The sequence below is a fragment of the Neofelis nebulosa genome, chromosome 3, assembly GCF_028018385.1.
Source record: "Neofelis nebulosa isolate mNeoNeb1 chromosome 3, mNeoNeb1.pri, whole genome shotgun sequence".
Classification (NCBI taxonomy): domain Eukaryota; kingdom Metazoa; phylum Chordata; class Mammalia; order Carnivora; family Felidae; genus Neofelis; species Neofelis nebulosa.
Window position 1 is genome coordinate 152,109,898 of NC_080784.1, and position 7,856 is coordinate 152,117,753.

Consider the following 7,856-nt stretch of genomic DNA (forward strand, 5'->3'; position numbering starts at 1 on the left):
TGGTTATATTTTATCTTTACTACTTTTGTCTTTTAACCTTCATACTAGCTTTATATGTGATTAGTCCACTACTTTTACTATATATATATATATATATATATATATATATATATATACACACACACATACACACACACATATACATATATATACACACACACACACCTTTATATATAATATAAATAGTATAGTATATACCACACACACAGACACACACACACATACACACACACACACACACACACACACATACCTTAATCAGCAAGGTTTTTCCTTCCATATGTTTTCTTTTTTTAATTAAAAAAATTTTTTTTTAACGTTTTTTCATCTTTGAGAAACAGACAGAGCATGAGTGGGGAAGGGGCAGAGAGATGGAGACACAGAATTGAAAGCAGGCTCCAGGCTCCCAGCTGTCAGCACAGAGCCAGATGCGGGGCTTGAGCTCATGAACTGCAAGATCATGACCTGAGCCGAAGTTGGACGCTCAACCGACTGAGCCACCCAGGCATCCCCCATATGTTTTCTTATTACTAATTATGGCCCCTCTTCATCTTAAAGAAATCTCTTTAACATTTCTTGTAAGGCTAGTGGTGACAAACTCCTTTAGCTTTTACTTTTCTGTAAAACTCTTTATCTGTCCTTAAATTTTGAATAATAACCTTGGTTGTGAATTCATGGTTGAGTTTTTTCCTTTTCATACTTTGAATATATTATGGCACTGACTTCTGGCCTGCAAAGTTTATGCTGAGAATTCTGCTCTTAGTCTTATGAGGGAGATCTATTATATGTAACAAGTCATTTTTCTCTTGCTGCTTTTAAGATTCTCTCTTTTATCTTTAACTTTAAAGATAACTTTAAAGTCTGGGTGGCTCAGTCAATTAAGCATCCTACTCTTGACTTCAGCTCGGGTCGTGATCCCAGGATTGTGGCATGGAGCCTGGCATTGGGTTCTCATAGCACGGAGCCTGCTTGGCATTCTCTCTCTTCCTCCCTCTCTGCTCCTTCCCTGTTCTCTCTCTCTCTCTCTCTCTCTCTCCTTTTCTCAAAATAAATAAATAAACATTAAAAAAAACCACCCATGCTGCATAGATAATGCAGATAGTTCTATTTATCTGCTTAATGGGATAAAAGCAAGCACTTAAGGTCTTCAGCTCCAATCTTTTGTTCATTTCTTAAATCTTTTTTTTTTTTTTTTAAGTTTATTTATTTGAGAGAGGGAGAGAGAATATGAGTTGTGGAGGGCAAGATAGAGAATCCTAAGCAGGCTTCAGTGCTGCCAGCACAGAGCCCCATGTGGGGCTCTATCTCAGGAACCATGAGATTATGACCTTAGCCAAAGTTAAGACTCCCATGCTTAACCAACTGAGCCACCCAGATGCCACTCATTTCTTATTGCAGGGATTTCATATTGATTTTTTCTTGTTGGATGACTAAACCTGATCATGGTAGCAATGGTAAGCCGCATTTACTCATCCCCACTGTGCTCAGCCTTGGAAGCTGATGAAATCTCAGCTGGTGGATCCACACTGCTTTTGTCTCTTTGCCATCTTGTGGTTTAGAGTTTTCTGGGCATCTGCCTCTGTAATTGAAGTTGCTGTGGTACCCAGGTTGAGGTGGCTGGTGGTTTTGGGTCTCATTTCTTTGATTTTTCCTTATTTTCTTCATTGTTGTCCTCTCTGGACTGTCTTTAAAAAATTTTTTTTGTTAATATTTATTTCTGAGAGAAAGAGAGACAGAGCACGAGTGGGGGAGAGGCAGAGAGAGAGGGAGACACAGAATCCTAAGCAGGCTCCAGGTTCTGAGCTTCAGCACAGAGCCCGATATGGCGGTTCACACCCATGGGCTATGAAATCATAACTTTAGCCGAAGTGGGATGCCCAACTGACTGATCCACCCAGGTGCCCCTAGGCTGTCTTTGGCAAGGAGGACCCCTTGTGGAATCATGATCTATAGCCCCAGTAATATTCTGTCTCACTTTTTTATCTTGTTCTGTTGTAGCCTGCTTGGATAGGGAGGGTGAGAATACTGTGGTCCATGCCCATAGAGCCTCTGCACATAGTAAAGTGGAAACCCACCATCTGTGGTAGGGCCTGTGCTATGTGGCCTGGCCTTTGGGAGCATTCTCCAATCCCTTCTTCTTTTCCTACTCTCACTATTTTGGTAATTCTGTGGGTAACTGCATGAAGGACCCCTGTGACACGGATAGCGCCTATAATGGTTATGGTATGCTGCATTCTTAACTGCCTTGCAGTGGAACTCCACTGAGGCCTGTCACATTAGCTGCTTCTGAACCCTTTTCTCCTTCGACAACATCAAACTCCAGCCTCTCTGTCTCCTACACTGGGAAGGTACTTCCTGGGTTCTTCTTTATGGTAAGCTGGTGTACATTGTCCTCTGTGTCATTCCAGTTGACAAAACCATATCCGTTTCTTCAGTTGAACCATTTTACTGTTCCCAAACCTTCCATTGCAGTGATCTTGTGACTGCTGGCTAGTGTCCCCGATGAGGCCACTGCCCAAGGTACCGGGCTTGGTGTCAGCAGTGCTGAGGGCAAGGACTGCGGTTGGCTACTGGGTCTCAGCCTCCGTGCTTACAGCTATGGTGATGGTGACTGGGGCCAGATTAGGTAGCTGGGCTCCTCCTGGGGTGTGATGATAACTAGGCCTGTGGAGGCAGTGGGACTGCTCAGGGCTCTCTGGGGTCCACTCTCTGTTCCCACTTCTGATGGAACTCCATTTTAAATTAATTGTTGTGAGTGGTGTGAGTTAGGGGTCCAATTTCATTGTTCTGCATGTGGTTCTCTGGTTCGCCCAGCACTATTTATTGAAAAGACTATCTTTTCCTTATTGGGTGTTTTTGGCTTCCTTGGCAAATATTAGTTGGCAGTATATACTGGTATTTAATTCTGGGGTTTCTACTCTGTTCCATAGGTTGTATCTATTTTTGTGCTAGTACTGTTTTGTTTTTGTTTTACCATGGCTTTGTAGTATAGCTTGAAATCCAGAAACATGGTACCTTTGTCTTCGCTCTTTTTTCTCGAAATTATTTTGCCTATTTTGGGTCTTTTGTGGATCCACACAAATTTTAGTGTTCTCCCTTCTGTTTCTGTGAAGAATGCTATTGGTATTTTGGTTGGGGTTATTCTGAATGTCGAAGGCTTTTGGTATTATGCCCATCTTAACAATATTAAGTCTTTTGATCCATGAACACAGGATATTTTTCCACTTTTTGTGTTGATTTCTTTTAGCTAAGTTTTGTAGTTTTTGTTGTATATATCTTTTACTTCCTTGTGTTAAATTTATTCCTAAGAACTTTATTGTTTTTGATGGTGTTGTGAATGGGATGGTTGTATTTATTTGTTTTCAGATTCTTTATCATTAGTGTAAAAGAATGCAATTGATGTTATATGTTGATTTTGTATTCTGTGATTTCAGTAAAATTGTTGATGGATATTTTTATTGTTGCTAGTAATTAATTTTATAAATAATTTCACAATAAGTAATGTTTTATATCATTTCATACTTTTCCAGTGTATATTTGGGATAAATTCCTAGAAGTAGAAATGTCAAGGGTAAAATCATGTTTTTGGGTAAATATGTTAACAGACTTTAAGTTTTAGAATGGTTTTATATTCACAACAATATTGAACAGAAGGTACAGAGATTTCTCCTAAGCCCCCTGCCTCCACACATCCACAACTTGCCCTTTTATCAAAATCCCTGACCAGAGTGGTGCATTTGTTGCCAGTGACGAACCTACATTGGTACATTATTGTGACCCAAAGTCCATAGTTTACATTAGGGTACAGTCTAATTGGTATTGTGCATTCTATGGATTTGGACAAATGTATAATGACATGTATCCATAATTATAGTATACAGGGCATTTTCCCTGTCCTAATAATCTTCTGTGCTTTGCCTATTCATCCCATGCCCCCAGGCCCCTAGCGACCACTGATCTTTTTATTGTATCCATAGTTTTGCCTTTTCCAGAATGTCATATGATTGGAATCATATAATAGTACTTCTTTTACCTAGTAATATACACTTAATTTTATTTCATGTCTTTTCATGGCTTAACAGATCTTTCTTTTTAGTGCTGAATATTAATCCACTGTCTGGATGTATCACAGTTTATCCATTCACCTATTGAAGAACATCTTGATTGCCTCAAAGTTTTGGCAATTATTAATAAAGCTGCTACACACATTTTTAATGTAGATTTTTTGTGTAGACATACATTTCCAGCTCCTTTGAGTAAATATCAAAGAGTGAGATTGATGAATTGTATGGTAAGAGTATGTTTACTTTAATAAGAAACTGCCAAAGTATCCTCCAAAGTGGCTGTAGCATTTTGCATTCCCACCAACAATGAATGAGAGTTCCTGTTGCTCCTCACCCTTGCCAACATTTGGTATTGTCAGTTTTTTCATTGTTAGATCAACTGATTTTGATAATTTCTAATAAGTGTGTAGTGGTTTCTCAATTGTTTTAATTTGCATTTCCCCAGTGACATCTGATGTGAAACTCTTTTTCATATGTTCATTTGCCATCTGTATATCTCACTTGGTGAGATGCCTGTTGAGGTCTTTGGCCCATTTTTTAATTGGGCTGTTTGTTTTCATATTGTTGAGTTGTAAGTATTCTTTGTATAGTTTGGGTAACAGTCCTTTATCATGTGTTTTCTGCAAATATTTTCTCTCAATTTGTGGCTTGTCTTTGCTTTCTTTTGATAGTATATTTCACAGAGCAGAAAGTTAAAAAAATTTTTTTTAAGTTTATTTATTTTGAGAGAGAGAGAGAGAGAGTGAGAGAGACAGCAAGAACAGGGGAGGGGCAGAGAGAGAGAGAAAATCCCAAGTAGGCGCTAAGCTGTTAGTGCAGATCCCCACATGGGGCTCTATCTGATGAACCGTGAGATCATGACCTGAGCCGAAATCAAGAGTCAGACGCTTAGCCAACTGAGCCACCCAAGCGCCCCAGAAAGTTTTAATTTTGAGGAATTGCAGCTTATTAATTATTTCTTTCATGGATCATGCCTTCACTGTTGTATTTAAAAAGTAATTACAGACATAAGGTCATCTAGATTTTCTCCAATGTGATTTTTTAGGAGTTTTGTAGTTTTGTGTTTTACATTCAGCTCTGTGATCCTTTTTGGGTTGATTTCTATAAGGGTGCAAAGTCTGTGTGTAGCTATTTCTTTTCCTTCTCCTTCTTCTTTTTGGTTTGGATGTTCAGTTGTTCCAGCACCACTTATTTAAAAGACCATCTTTTCTTCATTGTATTGCCTTTGCTCCTTTGTCAAAGATCAGCTGGCTGTATTTATGGGGTCTATTTCTCAGCTCTCTATTCTGTTTCATTGATCTATTTGTCCGTTCTTTCACCAATACCACATAGTCTTATAGTAATCATGAAGTCACATAGTGTCAACCCTTTGACTTTGTTCTTTGCCTTTAATACTGTGTTGGCTATTCTGAGTCTTTTGCCTCTCCATTTAAACTTTAGAATCAGTTTGTTGATATCTACACAATAACTTGATGGAATTTAGGATTGTACTGAATCTGTAGTTGGAGTTGGGAAGAACTGACATTTTGACAATATTTGAATCTTTCTGTTCATGAACATGAAATATGGTGTCCATTTATTTAGTTTTTTAATTTCATTCATCAGAGCTTTGCAGTTTTTCTCATATAGATCTTGTACATAATTTTGTTAGATTTATACCTAAGTATTTCAGTTTTTTGAAGGTGCTAATATAAATGACAATGCGTTTGTAATTTCAAATTCAACTTGTTTATAGTTCGTTGACCTTTTAACTTTCTATTCTGAAAGCTTTCTATAATCACTTATTAATTCCCTATTTTTTCTATATATTGCCAAACTGTTATCTTAATGGCTGTTCCAGTTTGCATTTCCACTAGAAATTGAGAAACATTCCCATTCCTAACATTTTCCCTGACAGATTTATTGTCAAACTTAAATATTGCCAATCTGATAGGCAAGCAGTATTTTGTCACAATAGTGGTATTTAGAATTTTTCTTACACCCAATGTGGGGCTTGAACCCACCACCCCCAAATCATTGCACGTTCCACTAACTGAGCCATCCAGGTGCCCTGTAAAATTTTAATTTATTTTTTACTTTAAATATATGATCCTTTTGAAGTTTATCTTAGCGCATGGTGTGAGGTGCATATCTAATTTTGTCTTTAGCCAAGAGGCTTTCCAGTTGTTCTAAAGCCAATTAAAAAGTTTGCCCGGTAGTGAAGTCTTTTTAATTTTCCCCCATACATTTAATTCCAAGTTTGGCAATTCATAGTTTTCTGGAGAGTAAAATTTTCTTTCTTGTTAAAGAAAAATAAAGTTGACAATTGATTTGTCAAAATACAAATCGTAATTCTCTATGTATTCCATTAAAGACTTTTCAATAAATGAAGATCAAATATAAAGTGGCTAATTTATTTTATATTTTTTTTACTTTTTATTTTTCTTAAGTTTATTTATTTTTGAGAGAGAGAGAGAGAGAGAGAGAGAGAGAGCAAGCAAGTGGGGGAGGGACAGAGAGAGGGAGAGAGAAAATCTCAAGCAGGCTCTGCAAGATCAGTGCTGATCCAGTTGTGGGAGTTGAACCCACAAACTGCGAGATCATGACCTGAGCCAAAGTCAGATACTTAACTGACTGAGCCACTCAGGTGTCCCTAAAGTAACAAGTTTTTAATAAGCAATTGGACATATTTCAAGCTAAAAAATTCCCCCAGAAAAAACCCAAGTTTTTTTTTTTAAATAACAATTTAATCCAGATATAATGTTGTTATTGATTATAGAGTCTCACAATGTGGTTTAAAGCAAAGCTGTTTTCATCTACCCACTCTGAAAATCAGCATGACTACAGGAGATTAGAATCAAATAGATAGTCTGTATTTTCTGAGGGTACAATTATTGCCCGTATTGATGCTCTCCAGCTAAAGACTACTAGGAACACACTTGTCGTTGGACAATTTAGATTTCTGCTGTCCTTCACATGATGTCAACTTAGATGTCAATTTAGATGTCAACTGTCCTTCAGTTGAAGGAGGCCACACAACTGGTGCTGGGAAATCACAGGGCATCTCAGTAAGTGTTGGAAAGGACTTTTAAAATAGGATTTCAGTGTTGGTTAGGTGATTTGGGGGAAGATATAAGGAATTTTAAGTCTTTGTTCTGAGGCTTTTTTTTTCCTGGATTGCATGCTGTCAGGAAGCAGGGCTTCTCCTGATTGGGTATTTAGAATATCTGACTTAGAACGAGGGGAGATTAGAGGGAAGCTAAAATGAGCAGTATTCATTCATGTTACTCGAGATAGGGAGATGTTGAATTGAATTGTTTGGACAACATTTACATTTTTCTCTGTCTTCACACATGATTACAGAGTGGTCTGGTTTCTGTCTTTATTTTTGTAAATTTGAGTATGGTTGACACACAATGTTACATTAGTTTCATGCGTAGAGCATAGTGATTCACCATCTCTGTAGGTTACGTTGTGCTCACCACAAGTGTAACCACCATCCGTCACTACTGAGTACCATTGACTGTGTTCCCTACGCTGTACCTTTGATTCCCCTGACTTATTCATTCCATGGCTTGTTTCTTTCTTGATATCATAGTCAGAGAATGCTTTGTGCGATGTTGGTGTTCTGTGAGAAAGTGTTCAGGATAGTTTCCAGGTGTCAGGAGCTGCTTTTTTTTTTCTTTTATGCTCCAAATAATGCAGAATTTTCCTTTTTAGTTCAATTTGTACACAATAACATATACCTGTATTAGTCAGGGTAACTAGTTCCAGCTGCTGTAGCAGATAATCCTCAAATCTCTGTTGCGTCAT

At 37.8% G+C, this 7,856-nt stretch overlaps 1 pseudogene; it reads right to left on the reverse strand.

Moving 5' to 3' along the window:
- Positions 1-1,465: 1,465 nt before the first annotated feature.
- LOC131508070 (Y-box-binding protein 1-like) lies at positions 1,466-7,856 on the reverse strand (annotated as a pseudogene).